Raw genomic sequence first — 25,816 nt, forward strand, 5'->3', positions numbered from 1 at the left:
ACGTGTTAGTTTTACTTATTATACTGTGTTGTGAAAACCGTTTCGTCTAAAAGTGTCGGGAAGTGGGAGATCATTAAACGAAAAATGGAAAATCCGGACATAAGCTGTTGGGCTCTGTGCGCGCCGCACACAACAAGGGTTGCGCGCCGCGCACCCTTACGTAATAAAAAAAAATTGCTGCGTATTCGGTTGGATAACGGGTTGGGTCGTTACACTTACGTTATCTAAGTCGGAGACAACATATGTTTTAATCAAAGAACTACTTGAAAGATTCAGTTATCTACATCCGAGGGGGAGAAATTTATCAGATCATCAAATATAGAGAACTTAAATCATCCAGTTCACATCACTAATTTGGTGGACTTTACATCTTTTGTCTATGTTATGGGATTGTACCTATTGGCCTGGATAGCAGGGAATATCTTCTGGAAGGTATCTTAGCGTTCCATCACTCAAATATATATCACTGCCATCCATCTAACATCACACATTATACGATTTTCGTTCAAGTATGGGGTTTATAGCGACTGGTATGCGTATTTTCAAAGTATGCAATAAATTTGAGATAAGCAAGGCTATCTAAAACGAAAGGTATAAGTTTAAGGTAGAAGCTCATGGCTGACAGGGTTGCTAGAAACATCGTGAGATGGTTTTGTTCATTCAAATTGAAAGTACATTGATGTGATAAGAGGACAGTGTCAATATATTTGTGCTCAATTGTTCTACCTGAAACATCGTACGATCTAAAATGAGGACTGACTTTGTGATCAAAATCTAACATTGAAAAATGTTAAATCAATAATTAATTTAACGTGATCATTGATGTCTAGGGTGAAAGTTGGTAAAGGTTTATTGATATATTTGAAAGTTATTCTGTATATGCTTTATTAAATATGCTAATGAATGAATTATGGAATAGCATGACAACATAGTTCAGTTCTGATCCCCAAATCAAAAGATTAAATCAATTTGATATGTCAACTCACAAAAACATGTGTTATGTTCTTCTTAGTGTGCTTCATGATAAGCAGTATCACTTGTTTTTATGCTAATAACATCAAATGCCTCATGACACACTAGATCTTGTACAGTATTTTACTTTGTAAATTCTGCATATGCATACATATTTGAAAAATCCAAAATATTTGCATTTATAAGTTAGTTGCATGTGCATTTCTGTTTTGATTATTAAGCTTAGCAACTCAGTTCTTGGAAAGGTTCACTGTGAAAGGAAATCTGTGTTTTTCTTTAAATTTGAAAATAAGCTGTTTGGAGCTTAAAGGAACAAAGCGTGTTTAATTTTATACTGTAGAGATCAGTCCCAGGGGGAGTTGATGTGAAAAAGGAATGTAAATGTTGATTTTGAAAAATCTTAAATTTCAAAATTTCTCAAAGGCTAGACTACCGGTCGACTGTCCAGACCTCCGGCCGTAGGAAAAGAAGATCGTCCGATTGTAAAGACCATCAGGCCGTAGGACTAGACAATCGACCGATGGTCACTTAAAGGATATAAAAAGACCCAGACTCAATCGGGTCAGTCACTTTGTGCTTTTAGAGAGATTTTTGCTATTGATTTTGAGTGTTAAGCGATAGGAGTTTTTAAAAGGTTGTTTAGTACATCTTTTCATCGTGATTCCAGCGCCGTATACAAGGTAATCTAACTCGATTTCATTTGTTAGTTTTCATTGATTTTGGGTATGAAAAGTTAAAACCCTTAATGTTTAATTTGTTGATATTTAAGTTGTTTAGATGAAATCGATGGTTTTGTATATGTTAATCGGTTTGTTCTGTTGCCTATCTACTGGTTTTCAATCGAAATTACATTGATTTGATGAAAAAGAGGAATTTTAATTGGGACAGATCTGATGAACTACCCTCGGCCGAAGGTCTCGGACCCTCGACCGATGGAGTGTTACATTCGGCCGTAGGTCGTCACCCTCGGCCGTAGGTCGTCACCCTCGGCCGTAGGTCCCTAAGTTGATCAGATGGTGAAATTCTATGGTTTTGTTTAGACCAACTGCCGTAGGTCTATACCATTGACCCGATGGTCTACTCCATCGATCGATGGTCATTCAATTGGACCGATGGTGCAATTTTATGTTTGATTTGCATGAATTTTAGGTTTCTGGTAATTTTTGTTATGCCTATCTAATACTAGTGCTTGTAGTTTGTATAAGAATGTCAGGTGGTTTTTTTGTTGGGCAATGGATGTTTAACATCGACCGTAGGAGACTTCTAGCTAGTGAACGACCCATTCTAGTGAAACAAAAGGTCATTGCGACTCAACAGACCTATAACCGTTGGGAATAAATTGGATGGCAAGCTTTCTTGGACATCGGGGATTATTTTTGTCCTCAATTGGTGCGTGAATTTTATGCCAACGTGGCCTTAGAAGATAGTAAGAAGAGATTTGTTCACTCTAGCCTCTTTGAACAACAGTATAAGTGGACCATGGAGGAATTCTCAAACTTGTTGAACGTTCCTCACACTGGTGTTAAGATACTGTATCCTAGTAAGGATTTAAGGAAGATTCCCAACAAGTTCAACATGTCTGACATAATAGCAAATGTGACGTACCCAGTTAGGGCCTGGAAGAATAATGTCACTAAATATATCAAATCACAGTTGTATAAACGAGAACGACTCTATATGAGACGTTTTATTGAGTTTTGTAGCGGAAGATAAATAGATTACATTGTATTTAATGAACAATGCATTAAATGTCTTTAATTGATATGATATGAAATGCATGACTCCAAGCATAGCAATCATCATCAAAGCAGCAGATATACAGCGAAAGCAATACTTAAGTACCTGAGAATAAACATGCTTAAAAAGTCAACACGAGGTTGAGTGAGTTCATAGGTTTGTCATAAATAGTTATTTCAGTAATAGTGTTAGACCACAAGATTTGCTTTCATAAGTAGATCACTCAGATCCAGTCAAGTTGATCTCCCGCAGGATCAAAAAGTTATGCCAGTGCGTGATATTTAGACTAAACGTTCAAGTTTGCCCCAAGACAAGTTGTAGTTTATACTTGTCGATTTAATTTCATTATTAAGTAATACAAAGACTTAGTCAAATGTATCGATGACGTTACTCCCGATAGGCCTATCCCCAATAATTAAGAATGCGTTCATCGAGCAATTAAAAATATCACTGTAGGGATTTAGTCGGACATAGCCGGGTATAGCATAGGTTTAGCAGTTGGTACTTGTGTCTAGCGTGTAAAATAGTTATAAAAGTTGTGCATGTATTCTCAGCCCAAAAATATAAAAAGGGAGCTATGAAAAAAAAGAACTATGAAAACTCACAATACGATACGATAGTTTGTAGTAAATATGCATAGGATGGCACTGAACAAGTGCAGAGTTGTCCTCGGATTAACGAACCTATATCATTTATATATATATATTAATATATAATCGTAATTTAACAAATTCATATATTATAACTTATATTGAATATATATATATATATATATATACATATACATATATATATATATATATATATATAATTTATGTATATATATTTAGAATGATTAATATTTATATAGTTATATTAATATATTTGGTTAGTATTATATTAAAGATACCTAATTTGTTATATATGAATATTCGTATGAAAATTGTTAATATGATTAATACATACTTATTTTGTAATCTTACTTATGATTATATTTTTATATACATAATATTTATTTAGTAAAATAATATTAATATATATGTAAAATATATTTATATAAATGTCATTTGTTTATTAAAATAATATTTACGATAATAATAATACTCTAAATGAAATTTTAGTAAATATAATAACTTTAATAATAATGTTAATTTTTCATAAAAAGATAGTTTTAATAAAAATGATAATTTTTGATAATTTTAATTAAAGTAATACTTTTAGTAACAATGATAGTAATAATAATACTGATAATAATAATAACTATAAAAATAATAATTTTACTACTAACTAAATATGATAAGCATTTTAATAATAATAATGATAATATTAATAATACTACTTATGATAATAATAATAATAATAATAATAATAATAATAATAATAATAATAATAATAATAATAATAATAATAATAATAATAATAAATATGATAATAATACTAATGATAATAATTTTAGTTAGAACAATAATCTTAATAATAATAATAATAATAATAATAATAATAATAATAATAATAATAATAATAATAATAATAATAATAATAATAATAATAATAATAATAATAATAATAATAATAATAATAATAGAGTGCTACCTTAAAACCTTTAAAAAAATAACGCCACTGCCCGGCTCGAACCCGTGACCTCTCGAATAACTCGTAACACCCCCTAACCATTACACTACCTGAGTTTTTCTGTTTTATATCTCTCCCCAAATATATATATAACCCGTATCTAACTATCTCTTTATATAATCTACTTCTTCAATTCGATTGACCAGGAACTAAATCAAAATCATAACATTTTTTACTAATTTGGATTTGGACTTGAATTAGAAACGTTCTGTAGTGGGTAATAAAAAAATGGTATAGCAGTAGCAGCTGCTGCTGTCGCTGTTTGTTTTTTTTTTTTTTTAAATTGCTTTTTGATTTTGAGAATGTTTTAGATAAAGATTAAAACACGAAGTATATTTAAAATCAATCCTAGAAACTATTCCAATCATCAATTTAACTAGAAACAACAAATAGAGATCGAATTTGATGATGAACACAACGGTTGACTTTTTAAAAAATTTACTTTGACTCTTAAATTCGAATTCAATTCAATGAATTGAAGGATGAAACTTTCCAGATAGATTGTATAGGAGATTCCTAACAATCCTGTATTATTACTTTTTTAAATTATTTTCGAATTCAAAGTTTTGGAAAAATAAAAGAAAACAGAGGTATCGATGTTGTTTGAAGGGAAAAAATTATGTGTTCTTCAATTGTGATTGCAGAAAACTAATGTTATAGCATGATTGTGGTAGACAGAAACAAAAACATAACCAGTAGAAAGAAACGTGCAGGTATCACGATAAATAAAAAAATAGGAAGCAGGTAATTAAAAAAAATATATAGCACGATGGCTAAAAAAATAATAAAAAGAAATGGATTGCAGATCGTGGTTAATTAAGAAAACATATATATAATTCTAGTACATTGATTTTAACTTTTATTATTATTAATTTTTTAATTGATATTAATAATTAATATTAATAATAATAATTCTAATAATAATAATTATATTAATAATAATAATTGTATTAATAATTATTATTATAATAATAATACTACTTTTAATACAACAATAATATAAATAACAAGAGTAATGATATCTGTTAATAATTATGTTAATAATAATAATATCATTAATAATAAATGATATTTTTATAATAATACTTATGAATGAATAATATTAATGTTAATATTAGTAATCATAATATTATTACTAATTATAATATTGATGATAACAATATTAATATGACAATAAAAATGATAAGTTTAATTATAATTAATAATATTGATATTAATTATTGATATATTGTTAAAAGGATATTATTAATATATCAAATAATTGCGTAATTATTTACAAATAATTGTTCGTGAATCGTGGAATTTGTTGAGGTTAGGTTTAAATTTAGTCGGAAATTTTCCGGGTTGTCATAGTACCTACCTGTTAAGAGAAATTTTGTCCCGAAATTTAGTTGTTGCCATCAATCGGTGTTGTTCATACATAGACAAGGATATTTACGTTTTATTTGGTCTTCACGTTCCCAGGTATGCTCGGGGCCTTTCGTGAATTCCAACGGATAGAATATTATTTTGTTTCAAGCGTTTAAGTCATACGAACTATAATTTCTACAGGTTCTTCGATGAAGTGCATTTTATTATTAATTAGGAAATCATTTAAAATGATGATGTTATACAAGTCATTTCAGTAAATTAGATACATGAAATGTGTTATACGTAGTATTGAGCTCATTTAAAACCTTGAGCGTTTATGCCACAATATTGGGGCAGACAAATAGAGAGGAGTTCGTGAAAATCACAGTCATGAAATTTGGTAGAGATCTTCATTGTTTTCAACAAGAATATTTTAATGATGAATATAAGTTGAAAAATAAAGTTTTATTACTATTGAATAATATGGATAAAATGATTCGATTATAGGAAGAGTATAAACGAAGCTATCGTAAAAGAGTGAATGAGAAATTAAATGTTTGTCTTAACTTTTGAAGTAGTCACGATTGATTTCCAGAATTCAAGGGATTAAAGGAAATCTTCGTAATCTATAAGATTTGATTCTCCGGTATTTATGGAATTTTGTGATTTCTTTGATTAAATGCGGTGAATTACCTCGATCGCTGTGTTTGGAAATTTTGCTATAAATTAGCTTCTTCCGTTTCATTATCTTCACCACTTCTATACTTTCTTCCTCAATTCATACTTCCAAAAGATTAAGGAAATTCTTAATCCAGTTCTGATCCTTGTTATTATTTTGACCATATATACAGTCATTCTTCTTTTTCATTTATCACCAGAGGAATTTGTTTTCTTCTACTATTCCCTTGGGGTTATAATATTTTTAATTCTCCCGTGTCTTTACGTTGTAATACCTATTGATATACACGGTTTGTAATTTTGGTTTTGTTATCGGGCTTTGTATTTCCCCTTATATGTCGAAGCTTCATGCTTTTGTAAAGAAAGTAATGGTCCAGAATTCGTAGATATGGAGTTTCAAATGATCATAATATACAAAGCAGAAAGGAAAGGTAATAGTATAATTTGATTTGTCAAATTACCAGAATATCCGGAAAAGACCGAATCATCAAGAAAAATATTTTCTTGATATGTTTAGAGGTTAAATAGAATGAAAGAGTTATGTAACATGGAACATGATGATGGTATTGTCTATGAATCATCATCTTCCATTAGAAATTTAGCATAACTTACTGTAATATAATCATGTTGGCCTGACGTCATTATATTATACTAACTTATGCTTCAATTCCCAACACTTCTTCAAAATATTTATAATTTAAACTTGAATTTTACAGATTATAGAAACTAAAACAGTTTCCTTTATGATGTAACACATATAGTGCAAAGTGATAAATAATCTTGGACAAGATTAGTTATGAAGATATCTTCAGAAATATCGAGGATATTTATAATGAAAGATATGATGATATCTTAGAATTTTCTAAGATCAAATGATAATGAGGAAAATTCTTCTGTAAGGATTTAGAATGCGTAAGGAGATTATTTGTCTTCTGTAATTTCCATCAGAAATCGAATCATCTAGATTCTTGGATTATAGTTTTAGTCCTTGTGATTTGTCTACAGCTTCCTTCATAGTTTGCTCAATCTGTTTTCCAGTTCCAAATCTGAGCTTATACCATTCTTTATCATCAGAATTTTGGCCCTTAAGACCTTCTACAATTTTGCTGTTTCCTCTGCATTTAATGCAGCCATATTTGAATCATCGGTTATCAATCCGTGATGGTTTCAAGAAATTTCATTTTTAGATGATTAAACGCTGATTGTAATTGTCAACGGATCTAATGGTTGACGAATAGGCGTTTGTTGATTTCAAAAGTAATGAATGATAATTTCGGTGGTTTTATGTGATAATTCATCATAGAATACGAATGAATATAATTCATGAATGTAGTAATCTTTAAAAAGATAACATCTGCTAAAGCTTTACTTGAATTCTGATATGTCAAAATCAGAATATGTAATTGAATTTGTATGAAGATGGTTGTTCTTTAGTGAATGGATACATATATCTTGTGGATGTATAGTTATTGATTATTGAATCAGAATTTGAAGAATGTACGATGTAACATATTAATGTGAGATATAAATATTTCTCGGGTTTTACCTACCCGTTAAAATATTTTCACAATTAATAGTTTGTACAAAAGAGAAGATATACGTTCATATATGTATGCTTCAGATATAATATAGATTTAATGAGTTAATATAATATTAAACTCATTTGATTTGCGGTTGGAACGGGAATAAATAATCTCCAAAACTTGATAGTACATAATCGTCGCGGAACATTTCTTTAATGAAGTTATGAATCAATACTTCATCGTTCATTGTTATTGATATACCTCGGTATATGATGTTGATGCTCGTGAAATTCTTGTGAAATTCACAAGGCATGAATGATGTTTTCTAGAAAGCTTCGAGTACATCGAAAAACATAAGTGTAAAATCAAACATGTATTTGAATAATACACTTGGTTTATTATGAAATGGAGTTTATTGTGCTGAAGCAGTGATTAACGATTGTTAAGTTATTAATGAAGGGTGTACATCATAGCATATTAGTGATATGAATTAACCAAGTAGTACATACTAGTTAAGATTCACACGTAATAGCTTAGTACGAAATGATTTATTAAACCATATATATATATATATATATATATATATATATATATATATATATATATATATATATATATATATATATATATATATATATATATATATATATATATATATATAAAGTATACATATATAATTCTTCGGGAAGAATGAGTCAATACATCTTAACTCATTATTACTAATATTCCTCGGTATTTATGAGCGTATGATGTTGATATCCGAGGTACCGAGTGTGATGTTGAGGCGTGGAATGCGAATGTTGTTGTTGAAGCTGATGCTGTTGGTGGTGATGCTGATGGTACTGGTGGTGCTGGTTATGCTGCTGGTGCTGCTGGTGCTGCTGATGCTTGTAGATATTGCACCATATTCTCAGAGCCACAACTCGAGCGCGAAGCTCGTTAACTTCTTCTATTATACTGGGATGATTGGCGGTTTGGACAAGGGGACGAATAAGATCTAGAATTCTAGATATTATATAATTGTGGCGAGCTGTTCTAGAAATGAGGGTGAAAATGGTGTTTCGGATCGGTTCGTCGGTAAGGGCTTCAGGTTCTTCGCCAAGTGGTGAATTCGGTTGGTGGAAGGGATCACCTTCTTCTTACCTCCATTGGTTAAGTCGGCTACGAACCCACCCCCAATTCATCCAAAATAGATGATGGCTAATTGTTTGGTTCATTCCGGTTACGCTGCTATTGGAGCTCAAGAAGTTCGAAGAATCCATATTATGTGTTTGGAATTAGGGTTTGATATGAAATGGGTGTTGAATATTGAATGATATATTCGTCTCCTTGTATACGTATTTGTAGCAACAAGATTTTCGTAATTTACGGAGGAAATTTAGGAAAAGTATTAGACAAAGTCTATTGAGATAGTTATGATAAGATATAATAAGATATGATGTGTCTATACTCCAATAATGGCAGTATGACGTGTCGAGATCATAAAATGATAAGTATGTAATCTAATAATCTTTCGATTAAAGACTTTCAATTCGTATATTGTGATAACCCAATGACATTTTCCGGTTCGCAAACCGATGCATAAAGGCATAAGGCATATAGGTACGATATATATAACAGGGAGTTATATACATTTGAGTATGAATAGTAACAATTATAGGAGTTTCAAAAATCAAGGATAATATTTCATGTAATACATATGTAATACACAAAACCATGATAAATGACATAGGAATGTCAAGAATTTCTGAAATCATGGTGTTGCATTTAAATGCGGTGGCGGAATTGGATAGTACTTAGGAAAGTGAGCAGAGTTCTTAGATTGGCTTGGCATTCTAAGATAAGTAAAGTTTCTAAAGTATAATGTAGCATTTAACAGTTAAAGGCAACAAGTAAAGGCACTATGGTCAAGAAAAGTTGTAGTCCTACATTGCTAAGGTACCTAATTGTATAAGGCACACATAAAATGCAATCCTAGTTCTCTACAACAAACTGCTCTGATACTAATCTGTGACATCCCCAGTTAGGGCCTGGAAGAATAACGTCACTAAATATATCAAATCACAGTTGTATAAACGAGAACGGCTCTATATGAGACGTTTTATTGAGTTTTGTAGCGGAAGATAAATAGATTACATTGTATTTAATGAATAATGCATTAAATGTCTTTAATTGATATGATATGAAATGCATGACTCCAAGCATAGCAAGCAATCATCATCAAAGCAGCAGATAACAGCGGAAGCAATACTTAAGTACCTGAGAATAAACATGCTTAAAAAGTCAACACGAGGTTGAGTGAGTTCATAGGTTTGTCATAAATAATGATTTCAGTAATAGTGTTAGAACACAACATTTATTTTCATAAGTAGATCACTCAGATCCAGTCAAGTTGATCTCCCGCAGGATCAAAAAGTTATGCCAGTGCGTGATATTTAGACTAAACGTTCAAGTTTGCCCCAAGACAAGTTGTAGTTTATACTTGTCAGTTTAATTTCATTATTAAGTAATACAAAGACTTGGTCAAATGTATCGGGGACGTTACTCCCGATAGGCCTATCCCCAATAATTAAGAATGCGTTCATCGAGCAATTAAAAATATCATTGTAGGGACTTAGTCGGACATAGCCGGGTATAGCATAGGTTTAGCAGTTGGTACTTGTGTCTAGCGTGTAAAACAGTTATAAAAGTTACGCATGTATTCTCAGCCCAAAAATATTAAAAGGGAGCTATGAAAAAAAAAAGAACTATGAAAACTCACAATACGATACGATAGTTTGTAGTAAATATGCATAGGATGGCACTGAACAAGTGCAGAGTTGTCCTCGGATTCACGAACCTATATCATTATATATATATATATATATATATATATATATATATATATATATATATATATATATATATATATATATATATATATATATATATATATATATATATATATATATATATATATATATATAATCGTAATTTAACAAATTCATATATTATAACTTATATTGTATATATATATATATATATATATATATATATATATATATATATATATATATATATATATATATATATATATATATATATATATATATATATATATTTAATTTGTGTATATATATTTAGAATGATTAATATTTATATAGTTATATTAATATATTTGGTTAGTATTATATTAAAGATACCTAATTTGTTATATATGAATATTCGTATGAAAATTGTTAATATGATTAATACATACTTATTTTGTAATCTTACTTACGATTATATTTTTATATACATAATATTTATTTAGTAAAATAATATTAATATAGATGTAAAATATATTTATATAAATGTCATTTGTTTATTAAAATAATATTTACGATAATAATAATACTCTAAATGAAATTTTAGTAAATATAATAACTTTAATAATAATGTTAATTTTTCATAAAAAGATAGTTTTAATAAAAATGATAATTTTTGATAATTTTTATTAAAGTAATACTTTTAGTAACAATGATAAATAATAATAATAATAATACTGATAATAATAATAACTATAAAAATAATAATTTTACTACTAACTAAATATGATAAGCATTTTAATAATAATGATGATAATATTATTAATAATACTAATAATGATAATAATAATAATAATAATAATAATAATAATAATAATAATAATAATAATAATAATAATAATAATAATAATAATAATAATAATAATAATAATAATAAATATGATAATAATACTAATGATAATAATTTTAGTTAGAAAAATAATCTTAATCATAATAATAATAATAATAATAATAAAAATAATAATAATAATAATAATAATAAAAATAATAATAATAATAATAATAATAATAATAATAATAATAATAATAATAATAATAATAATAATAATAATAATAATAATAATAATAATAATAATAATAATAATAATAATAGAGTGCTACCTTAAAACCTTTAAAAAAAATAACGCCACTGCCCGGGCTCGAACCCGTGACCTCTCGAATAACTCGTAACACCCCTTAACCATTACTGTGATGACCCGAAAATTTCGACTAAATTTAAACTTAATCTTTGTATGATTAACATTTCCGACACGATAAGCAAAGTCTGTAAAACTGAATCTCAAAATTTTTGAATTACTTTTATATATTTAAATACCCTTCGGTTGTTTTCGACGATTCGCGAACAATTATATGTAAATAGATACATATATACTATAACATGAAAAGGTAACAATGTATTAATTGTTTGATACCGTACATTAAACTTATTGGTTTAAATATCTATTTGAATGTATATGATAAGTTGAAATATTTATTATTAAAATTTATTTATAAATAACTTCCAATGTGTATTTAAAAACTGATTTATGTATATTAAAAAGATATATACATATATATAATAAACGATAGTAACATTCGTTTATTGATTCAATTGATATTTAGATAAGTTAACTAAAGCGTTTAAGATGAACCAGTTAAACACTAATTTGTTACAGTGTTTTCAAATTGCCACATTACTCAAAATGCTACAGTGTTTTTGAAAATCACTATTTGCTACAGTGAAATTGACTTTGCTACAGTGAATTGCTACAGTAAAAATTAACTTTGCTACAGTGGTATATTTTATGGATGATTTAAGACTATATTTTGACAAAGGTACGATTCACGAAACGTAAAGTACAAGTTTTCTCAGCGTACGAAAGGGCGTTCGAAAAACCGGAACCGGGACATAAGTCGAGTGACAACGTACGACTTATCGGAACAAAAATTACAAGTCAACTATGCACGTGAATTTAATATAATATATAATTAATTAATTTAAATTATATATATTATATTTATATTTTATTATGTCGACAAATGTTAGGACAAAAACAATGTGAGTTTTCCCTGGTCCTCATGCGAGTCGCATGGCCAGAAGGCCATTTCCATGCGAGTCGCATGACTCCAGATTTCAGGCCAAGTGCTATAAATTCTCGAGTTTTGGCCAGATAAATCACACACACACATATATTATTTTTACTCCGTATTTATTTATTTTATTATTATTATTATTATTATTATTATTATTATTATTATTATTAATAATAAGATTATTATTAATCTTATTATTTTTATTATTAGTGTTATTATTTTTGCGATACAAAAATAATAATGTACATAAAATATTACGACGGAGTGCTGTCCAAGTAATTTTTCAAAACGAGTTTCCGAGAAAGCTAGAGCTAAGGAAAATATGGGTTATTGCCAAGGAGGTTATGGGTAATATTCGGGGGTATTTTTGTGAATCAAACCTCGTGCTTATTATATCCAATGCGTCTACGTGCTTTCCTGCAATATTGTATATCAATATAAAACAGTGAGTTTCATTACTCCCTTTTTATATATATTTTTGGGACTGAGAATACATGCGCAGTTTTATAAACTGTTTTACTAAATGGATACAAATACTAAAACTGATTTTGTGTGAGTTTCATATGATCCCTTTTACTCAATATATTTTTGGGCTGAGAATACATGCGCAGTTTTATAAATTGTTTTACTAAATGGATACAAAAACTAAAACTGATTTGTGTGAGTTTATAGTATCCCTTTTTAAATACTTTAAATATTTTTGGACTGAGAATACATGCAACTGCTTTATTAACCGATATACAATATTTATATGCGTGAGTTTCATTGATCCCTTTTTAATTGTTTTTGCAATATATATTTTTGGGCTGAGAATACATGCACTTTATTTTAAACACAATGGATACAAGTACATATTAAATTCTACACTGAGTTTGAACCGAAAATCCCTTAGCTTTGGTAACTAGTAACTGCCGGTTATAAGAACTGGTGGGCGCGAGTAGTAGTATATGGATCCATAGGGCTTGATATCCCTGTCCGAGCTAGAGCACTAGCCTTTTAACGGACGTATGCTATTTGAGAAGCGTACACGTTGGTTTGCGTGTATTATTAAGATGATTATACAAAGGGTACAAATTATATATACGTTAAAGTTTAGTTACCAGGGTGCTCAATTTCGTAGAATATTTTGATAAACGTTTCTGGATGAAACAACTGAAATCTTGTGATCCACTTTTATATAATCTATTGATAAACGTTTCTGGATGAAACAACTGAAATCTTGTGATCCATCTTTATATACAGATTATACGAAACATTAAAACTATGAACTCACCAACCTTTGTGTTGACACTTGTTAGCATGTTTATTCTCAGGTTTCCTAGAAGTCTTCCGCTGTTTGCTTAGATGTTAGACAAGCTATGTGCATGGAGTCTTATATGACACATTTTTCAAGGAAAAGCTGCATTCACCAAATCATCACCATGTATTTTATTTTGACTGCATTGTCAACGGAAATAATGTTGTAAACTATTATTCATGGTGATTGTCTATATGTAGAAATCATCAGATGTCAAAAACCTTTGATTTAAATATTCATTTATGGTGTGCCTTTTCAAAAGAATGCAATGTTTACAAAATGTATCATATAGAGGTCAAATACCTCGCAATGAAATCAATGAATGACGTGTTCGTCCATATGGATTTGGAGCGATCGTCACAGTTGGTATCAGAGCGTTGGTCCTAGCGAATCAGGTCTTGCATGAATGTGTCTAACTGATAGTTGTTAAGATGCATTAGTAAGTCTGGACTTCGACCGTGTCTGCAAGTTAAAAGTTTTGCTTATCATTTCTTATCGAAAATTACATGCTTATCATTCTTAAGTCTAGACACGTTTTCCTGCATTTATTGCATAAATAGTGTATAGACAAAAATTCATATCTTAGCGTATCTATTACTGTAAACTTTTCCTGATATCTTCCGAAAATTTCTCCGTGATTTATGGAATTTGGTATTATATATACATATGTAAATTATGTATTGAAGAATACCAAACTAAATTCTATAATCTAATTCATATAAAAAAAATCATCTCCCTATTTATACAAGATGGATCCCATATCTAGTTCAAACACTGACAGCTATTCCGATATGGATATTCACCTGAATTCCGAAGACAGTGTAACCGGAATGGATCAACCAATTAGCCATCATCTATTCTGGATGAATTGGGGATGGGTTCGTAGCCTACTTAATTATTGGAGACAAGAAGAAGGCGATCCCTTCCATCCACCACATTGCCCTCTTGGCGAAGAACCTGAAGCACTTACCGGCGAACCTGTTCGTGATACCATTTTCTCTCTCATCTCCAGAATATCTCGTCATGATCATATACTCTCTCAAATTCTGGATCTTATTCATCCACTCGTCCGAACCGCCAATCATCCTGGTGTAGTAGAAGAAGTCAACGAGCTTCGTGCTCGGGTAGTGGCTTTGGAGAATATGGTGCAAAGGTTACAAACACCAGCAGCATCACCGGCATCAACAGTACCACCGACAACAACACCAACAGTACCATTACCATCACCAACAACATCTGCATCGCAAACCTCAACTTCACAATCTGTCCCACGAGTATCAACCTCATACGCACCGTAGACACCGAAGAATACTAATAACTATAAACGATGAAGTATTAATTCATAACTTCATTGGAGAAATATCCTGCGACGATTATGTAATCTTTAATATAGAAGAGATTATTCGTTTCTAGTTCCAACCGAAAATCAAATGAGTTTAATAACTCATTAAATCTATATTACATCTGAAGGAAATATACATACATATATTTTCATAAAGATTATAATTGAAAATCCTTTTGTACAAACTGTTAATGATGAGAATATTTTAATGGGTAGGTAATACCCTAGAAATATATAAATTCCACATTAATATGTTACACTATACATTCTTCAATTCTGATTCAGCAATCATTAACTATACTGCTCAAACCTATAGATATACGTATCTGTTCATCGCAGAATAACCATTTTCATTCAATTTCATATTCTGATTTCGATAGATCAGAATCCAAGTCAAGATTAAACGAAAAACATCACTCTTAGATTCCTACATCTTTCAAAATCATGCTTCGAAAACCATGCTTTGAATTCAGAACAGTACTAGAACATCATATGATTACATTTTGCGTTCAAACCCATCGAAATTCTTGGAAACACTTCAACTAATGAACAAACGAGAAGACAAACCAACTACACGATATCTACGAGAAGAAAGATTTGTACTTATAATCATACATCTGGAAAGCTCTCGAAACCTAAGTAAAACTTTAACACGTATCTGTGATAAATCCTTTAGCATTGTTTTTACCGAAAATAACCTTGCAATTCCTTTTCAAAGTATCCAGTATTATCAATCGTTCAATCAGTCAACGACGACCTTTCAGACTTGTAACTTTGGCATATACGTTTTTGTTATCAGGGAACCTTTCATGTTTCACCACATTAGCAGTAAATTTACCAACAACTTCATTGATCTTTGACCTTCCGAAAAATCTTTATACTCATTGAAACCATATCATGTACTCATCCACATCTTGTAACGGCAATTGTCATACCAACTATCGGGAATTAGCAATCAGTATCTTGAAATCTTGTAGCACGTCTACGCCAACAGTTATATGTACATATAACGTCTACCTCCTGGACTTACATACTTCGAATGTGAAGTTTCTGAAAAACACCCCAAACTACGAAACTAGTTCTCCGAATTTTGGAAAAATGTTGATGAAGCAGCAAAAACTGTAAACGACCTTAACAGTCAAAAGTTTGATGATAAAGAATAGTATGGTGGTAAAGCAGAGAAAAAGAGAAGGTTTGGAATTGAAAAACGGATTGAGCAGACCATGAAGGAGGCTGTGGACAAATCACAAAGACTAAATCTACCTTCAAAGAATCCAAATGATTCAGAGTCTGCTGAAATCATTAAAGAATACCTTGCTCCTTACACTAAAACCTTTGCGGACAATATTCTTCATCATCATCTTATCTTAAATATTCTAAGATATCATCGTATCTCCCATTATAAATATCCTCCATATTTCTGAAGATATTTTTTTTAAACCATTCTTATCTGAAATCATTACCTCTTCGCGCTATCTGTGTTACATCATAAAAGAAACTATTTTAATTTCTAAAATCTAAAAAAATTCGAAAAAAATGGATGTTTTGAAGTAATGTTGGGAACTGAAGCATGAGTTAGTATAATGTAATGACACTTGATCAACGTGATTATATTACAGTAAGTCATGTTGAGTTTCTAATGGAACGTGACAAAGGTTCACAGATCACACCCTCATCATAAACCATGTTACATAACTCTTTTATTCTATTTAACCTCTAAACATATCAAGAAAATATTTTCTTGATGATTTGGTCTTTTCCGGATATTCTGGTAATTTGACAAGTCAGATTGTGCCATTACCGTTTCTTTCTTAGAACATTAATTATGTTTATTCTGAAATTCATACCTACGAATTCTGGACCATTAATCGCTTGACTTAAGGCCGGGAAGAGAAAACGAAAGCATGAAGCTCCGAAATATAATGGAGAACATAAAGCCCGATAACAACCCCGAAATTACAAACCGTGTATATCAATGCGTATAGCAATATAAAGACACGGGAGAATGAAAAACACTATAACCCCAAGGTAATAGTAGAAGAAAATAACTTCCTCTGGTGGCAGATGAAAAAGAAGAATGAAGGATACGATAGCCAGGAAAATATCAAGAATCAGAACTGGATTAAGCATTTTCACAATCTATTGGGATGTATGAAATAAGAAAGAAGATTATAGGAGTGTTGAAAATAAATGAAACGAAAGAGGTCAATTTATAGCAAAATATCGGACGCAGCAATAGAGGCAGATTACGCATTTAATCAAAGAAAATCTTAATTTCCGCAAATTCTGAAAAATCAAATCTTATTTAAATTATGAAGATTTTCTATTCCTTAAAATCCGGAAATCAATCGTTACTACATCAAGAGATAAGACGCATCTTTATTCTCCATTTCACTTTATTACGATAACTTCTCTCATACGCTTCGAGTAATTGGATTATTTTATCTATATTATTCAAACATAGATAAAACTCTATTATCAACCCATATTCGTCATTAAAACATTTTTATTGTTAGCCATGACGACCTCACTCAAATTTCGGGACGAAATTTCTTTAACGGGTAGGTACTGTGATGACCCGAAAATTTCGACTAAATTTAAACTTAATCTTTGTATGATTAACATTTCCGACACGATAAGCAAAGTCTGTAAAACTGAATCTCAAAATTTTTGAATTACTTTTATATATTTAAATACCCTTCGGTTGTTTTCGACGATTCGCGAACAATTATATGTAAATAGATACATATATACTATAACATGAAAAGGTAACAATGTATTAATTGTTTGATACCGTACATTAAACTTATTGGTTTAAATATCTATTTGAATGTATATGATAAGTTGAAATATTTATTATTAAAATTTATTTATAAATAACTTCCAATGTGTATTTAAAAACTGATTTATGTATATTAAAAAGATATATACATATATATAATAAACGATAGTAACATTCGTTTATTGATTCAATTGATATTTAGATAAGTTAACTAAAGCGTTTAAGATGAACCAGTTAAACACTAATTTGTTACAGTGTTTTCAAATTGCCACATTACTCAAAATGCTACAGTGTTTTTGAAAATCACTATTTGCTACAGTGAAATTGACTTTGCTACAGTGAATTGCTACAGTAAAAATTAACTTTGCTACAGTGGTATATTTTATGGATGATTTAAGACTATATTTTGACAAAGGTACGATTCACGAAACGTAAAGTACAAGTTTTCTCAGCGTACGAAAGGGCGTTCGAAAAACCGGAACCGGGACATAAGTCGAGTGACAACGTACGACTTATCGGAACAAAAATTACAAGTCAACTATGCACGTGAATTTAATATAATATATAATTAATTAATTTAAATTATATATATTATATTTATATTTTATTATGTCGACAAATGTTAGGACAAAAACAATGTGAGTTGTCCCTGGTCCTCATGCGAGTCGCATGGCCAGAAGGCCATTTCCATGCGAGTCGCATGACTCCAGATTTCAGGCCAAGTGCTATAAATTCTCGAGTTTTGGCCAGATAAATCACACACACACATATATTATTTTTACTCCGTATTTATTTATTTTATTATTATTATTATTATTATTATTATTATTATTATTAATAAGATTATTATTAATCTTATTATTTTTATTATTAGTGTTATTATTTTTGCGATACAAAAATAATAATGTACATAAAATATTACGACGGAGTGCTGTCCAAGTAATTTTTCAAAACGAGTTTCCGAGAAAGCTAGAGCTAAGGAAAATATGGGTTATTGCCAAGGAGGTTATGGGTAATATTCGGGGGTATTTTTGTGAATCAAACCTCGTGCTTATTATATCCAATGCGTCTACGTGCTTTCCTGCAATATTGTATATCAATATAAAACAGTGAGTTTCATTACTCCCTTTTTATATATATTTTTGGGACTGAGAATACATGCGCAGTTTTATAAACTGTTTTACTAAATGGATACAAATACTAAAACTGATTTTGTGTGAGTTTCATATGATCCCTTTTACTCAATATATTTTTGGGCTGAGAATACATGCGCAGTTTTATAAATTGTTTTACTAAATGGATACAAAAACTAAAACTGATTTGTGTGAGTTTATAGTATCCCTTTTTAAATACTTTAAATATTTTTGGACTGAGAATACATGCAACTGCTTTATTAACCGATATACAATATTTATATGCGTGAGTTTCATTGATCCCTTTTTAATTGCTTTTGCAATATATATTTTTGGGCTGAGAATACATGCACTTTATTTTAAACACAATGGATACAAGTACATATTAAATTCTACACTGAGTTTGAACCGAAAATCCCTTAGCTTTGGTAACGAGTAACTGCCGGTTATAAGAACTGGTGGGCGCGAGTAGTAGTATATGGATCCATAGGGCTTGATATCCCTGTCCGAGCTAGAGCACTAGCCTTTTAACGGACGTATGCTATTTGAGAAGCGTACACGTTGGTTTGCGTGTATTATTAAGATGATTATACAAAGGGTACAAATTATATATACGTTAAAGTTTAGTTACCAGGGTGCTCAATTTCGTAGAATATTTTGATAAACGTTTCTGGATGAAACAACTGAAATCTTGTGATCCACTTTTATATAATCTATTGATAAACGTTTCTGGATGAAACAACTGAAATCTTGTGATCCATCTTTATATACAGATTATACGAAACATTAAAACTATGAACTCACCAACCTTTGTGTTGACACTTGTTAGCATGTTTATTCTCAGGTTTCCTAGAAGTCTTCCGCTGTTTGCTTAGATGTTAGACAAGCTATGTGCATGGAGTCTTATATGACACATTTTTCAAGGAAAAGCTGCATTCACCAAATCATCACCATGTATTTTATTTTGACTGCATTGTCAACGGAAATAATGTTGTAAACTATTATTCATGGTGATTGTCTATATGTAGAAATCATCAGATGTCAAAAACCTTTGATTTAAATATTCATTTATGGTGTGCCTTTTCAAAAGAATGCAATGTTTACAAAATGTATCATATAGAGGTCAAATACCTCGCAATGAAATCAATGAATGACGTGTTCGTCCATATGGATTTGGAGCGATCGTCACAATTACACTACCTCAGTTTTTCTGTTTTATATCTCTCCCCAAATATATATATAACCCGTATCTAACTATCTCTTTATATCATCTTCTTCTTCAATTCGATTGACCAAGAACCAAATCAAAATCATAACAGTTTTTACTAATTTGGATTTAGACTTGAATTAGAAACGTTCTGTAGTGGGTAATCAAAAAAAAATGGTATAGCAGTAGCAGCAGCTGCTGTCGCTGTTTGTTTTTAAAAAAAAAACTTGCTTTTTGATTTTGAAAATGTTTTAGATAAAAATTAAAACAAGAAGTATATTTAAATTCAATCCTAGAAACTATTCCAATCATTAATTTAATCAGAAACAACAAATAGAGATCGAATTTGATGATGAACACAACGGTTGACTTTTTAAAAAATTTACTTTGACTCTTAAATTCGAATTCAATTCAATGAATTGAGGGATGAAACTTTCCAGATAGATTGTATAGGAGATTCCTAACAATCCTGCATTATTACTTTTTTAATTTATTTTCGAATTCAAAGTTTTGGAAAAATAAAAGAAAACAGAGGTATCGATACTGTTTGAAGGGAAAAAATTATGTGTTCTTCAATTTTGATTGCAGAAAACTAATGTTATAGCATGATTGTGGTAGACAGAAACAAAAACATAACCAGTAGAAGGAATCGAGCAGGTATCATGATAAATAAAAAAATAGGAAGCAGGTAATTAAAAATATATATATATATATAGCACGGTGGCTAAAAAAAATAATAAAAAGAAATGGATTGCAGATCGTGGTTAATTAAGAAAACAGATATATAATTCTAGTACATTGATTTTGACTTTTATTATTATTTTTTTAATTGATATTAATAATTAATATTATTAATAATAATTCTAATAATAATAATTGTATTAATAATAATAATAATAATTGTATTAATAATAAAAATTATAATAATAATACTACTTTTAATACAACAATAATATAAATAACAAGAGTAATGATATCTGTTAATAATTATGTTAATAATAATAATAATATCATTAATAATTAATGATATTTTTATAATAATACTTATGAATGAATAATATTAATGTTAATATTAGTAATCATAATATTATTACTAATTATAATATTGATGATAATAATATTAATATCACAATAAAAATGATAAGTTTAATTATAATTAATAATATTGATATTAATTATTGATATATTGTTAAAAGGATATTATTAATATATCAAATAATTGCGTAATTATTTACAAATAATTGTTCGTGAATCGTGGAATTTGTTGAGGTTAGGTTTAAATTTAGTCGAAAATTTTCCGGGTTGTCATAGCAAAGATATGCAATCCAGGGAGAGTAGTTGGTAGTGGTAGGGTTGAGATAAGTGACAACGATGTGTTGTATCAACATGAGTTGCATTTGAGGATAATTAAAAGTAATGTGACCTTTACGAGAGAAGAAGATAATCTGTTGTCTGGTACTGAAGCTCTGCTATTGTACTGATTACTAGAGGGTATTCAAGTGAATATGGGTCACTTTCTCATTAATGTGATGAAAGATTTTCTTGAGATGGAAGAACCATTTACTTATGCGGCCTTATTGCATAACATGTTTGAGAAACTTGGCGTGGATCAATACATCAAGAAGCTAGTGCCAGAGAATCCCATTATGGGATAAGTGATTCTGAGTTTCTGTTTATGTGGTTGTTCTTGTCTTAATGTATTTTCAGCTTGGTTTGTAATTTGATGATGCTAGCCTGTTAGCATTGATACATTACTCTAAGTCTGTAATAATTCTATTTCGAATATGTAATCATGACCTTGATCTACTAGGCTGAATAATGTAATATATTCTGTGATGATTACACTGTGTTATCTAATAGGTCATGAATATACAATGCTGATTTGAATTGTGTTTGCAGTTATTTTCATAATGTCAGGTGTTCACGCTGATCTAGAGAATGTTGCTCACGGATCCGATACTGAATCTTCGGGAGGTCCATTATCTGCCGATCTTCCAGGACTGAAAGCTAACAGTGGTTCCAACCTCACTGCATGTTTAAATGAGAAAGGCCCTAATGCTGGTAAATACAAGGGTGTGATCGAGTTTCTGAAACGTTCAAGAGTGTTTGCAGCTATCTCTATGCCGTGTACAGCATATTACTCACATCAGAGAGAGTTCTGGGAACATGCAAGGATTGAGACCGAGAACGATAAGAAGGTGATTGTAAGTACTGTTTGTGATCAAGAGGTAAAGATATCTGAAGATACGATTCGAAACACATTCTTGTTTGAAGATGATGAAAACATGCCGAAGAAGTTATCAAAGACTAAGATTACTGGGTGTGTGCTGAGGTGCAAGTATGCTGGTTATATCTCAAAGGCTACGATCAAACGAAGTGGATTCACTCCACCATACAGATACTTGTCTTTGGTTGTGGTTAAATGTTTAAGTCCGTTACAAGGAGGTTTTGATGAATTAAGTGAGATTTATCAAGGAATGTTTGCTACTTTGGTGTTAAAGGTTGATTTCAATTTCTCAGGAGTTATCTTCGATTTGTTGGTGGAAAATGTGACAAGCAAGTTGTACTTGATTTATCCGAGGTTTTTGCAGATTATGATCAACCGTCAAACTGTTGATTTGCCCAGATTGAAGAAAGATATCATTGAACTGAAGCATATGACAGATCTTACTTTCAATAGACTGAACCAAAAGAAGAGTGCTGATGATGGCAAGCTTGTGTGTCATCTTGCGAAAGAAAACTATCAGTGTCCTCCAGGGAAGAAGTGGAGAAATGAGACTAGTGTATCTGATAGAGAGCCTGATTTTGACGTGGTTAATAGTGATGAGGAAGTGGAACAGCCGATGAGTACTCAGGCTGCTGGTGGATCTAGTACGGGTGCGTTAGTTGATGAGACGGGAGATGTTCGTCCTGAGGTTGGTGTTGATGTTGCCTCTAGGGGTACAAAGAGGAGAATGGTGGAAGATGAGAGTTCTCAGGTATCAACAAAGCTTAAATTAAAAAGGAGGTTCAGACTGGTTTATAAAGATACTGGTGGATCATCTGCTGGAACTCAACCAGTGACACCACCACCACAAACTCAAGTACAACAACAATCACAACAGCAACGTCAATCTACACAACAATCACCACCTGTGGTTCAACAAGTCTCCCAAGAGATTGTTTTTACTCTTACTCCGAAAGTTCCGTCTCATGCTGGAACTAAGGGAGGTGTGACGACCCGGAAAATTTCGACTTATTTTGAACCAAATTTTTGATATGATTTAATGTTTCCGACATGATAAGCAAAAGTCTGTAAAGTTGAATTTCGAAATTTTTGAACTACTTTCACATATTCAATTACCCTTCGACTTTTCTCGACAATTCAAGAATAATATATATATATATATATATATATATATATATATATATATATATATATATATATATATATATATATATATATATATATATATATATATATATATATATATATATATATATATATATATATATATATATGATAACTTGAAAACATTAACAAAGTATTAAGTGTATGATACCGTACATTAAACTTATCGGTTGGAATATCTAATTGATATATTTAACTAAGGAGTTAAAAGATTATACAAAATGATTGAATTAGAAGATATTTTATCTTTTATCAATTCCATAAACATTATGAGATGGTTGCGGGTCTTTGTTGTGAGGTCCACGTTGATTTAAGAAATCTTTCCTTTCTAACAATATTCGGAATAAATGGTAGTAATCTACAAGTTAGACCAAAGTGTCAAATAACAAGAGTAGACAATGTTAGTGGAGATTTATGCACATTTTACAATGCATGCTTTACATCAATCTTCTCATGTCTGTTGATGTGTTAATTATTTAGCTTTCCTAATAGCTAATAATACGAACATAGAAAGTAAATAATTTAGATAATAGATGTCGACAAGACAAGCGAATTGACGTGTTAGATTAAAATGATTTCATACATTTATTTATCCATTGGACTTTATCTTTCGATTCGTGAACAAACTATAAAAGAGAAAACCGTTATACTTTATATATGATTTTACTTTCCTAAAACATTTTATGAAATAATGATTTCTATTTATTACAACCTTTAAAGAAAATGAGTTCTAATATAATTAGTTTTGAAAAACAAAACTAAAATTATAATACCTATATGATTTAGCTTCAAACGTGCGAAAACGTTTTTCGATACAATATGATTTGATTATTAAAATGTTTTTGTTTAAATAGCGTAATTTGGATATATACAATAAGTTAGAATATTAAACTGTTATAATTAGATATATAAATAACTTGCATATCTTTTGAAATATGGAGTATCAAAATAGGGTGGAAAATATAGTATGGTGGGATGAGACTAATTAATCATTGAGATGACATGCTAGCTATATAAAAAATAATAATAATAATAAATAATTTTTTTATCCACGTTTAACTTTAACACATTAAAGTTATAGGAATTTTTGACCCTTTAATTACCTTTCGTGAATGTGTAGCCATTCCATTCTAAAGTCCATTTGATTATTTGAAAATTATATATCAGGTCATATTTTTGGCTCAAAGTTACTTCGATAATTAACAACGTAAACTTTTATTTTTATTATTTTAAAGTTTTAAGAGAATATGGCATAACAACTCATACGAATATGTAAAACCTTAATGAGTTAAATATAACAATAAAAGTGATACTAATAACAAAAATAATATATAGATAGATGGAGAAAGAAATATCGGTAGTAGGTATAATAATAATATTAATGTTGGACAAATAATGATCTATCAAATATCTTTAACAAGTTGACAAAGCAAAGTCATTGTCAACAAAATCCTTGCCATTCCCAAATCTTTGATACTTTTCCATCATATCTTTTCTTGTCCAGACTTTCAGTTTATATATAAAAAAAAAAATCACCTACACATTATTCATCCACTATAAATAATACATCACAAACACACTCTCATCAACATTTGACTTCAAAATTTTTTAGACAAACACAAAGAGACCACTTTAGTAAAAAGGGAGTTGTTCCATTTCCAGAAAGTCTAGGTTTGATCAAGTACTAGCTAATTGCAAAGGTAATCCTTAACTCATTTTGTCTATAGTTTATACCTACTTTGATGTTAAATCTTTTCGTATTAAAAGAAACTAATTAAAACCAAATTTTGTTAAAACGCCCATTTTTAAAATGATACGAAGTGCTCGAGTCTTAAAAAAAATAGATAACCTTTGTGGCGAATTGGGTCAATAAA

This window comes from Rutidosis leptorrhynchoides, chromosome 5 (assembly GCF_046630445.1).
Source record: "Rutidosis leptorrhynchoides isolate AG116_Rl617_1_P2 chromosome 5, CSIRO_AGI_Rlap_v1, whole genome shotgun sequence".
NCBI lineage: Eukaryota > Viridiplantae > Streptophyta > Magnoliopsida > Asterales > Asteraceae > Rutidosis > Rutidosis leptorrhynchoides.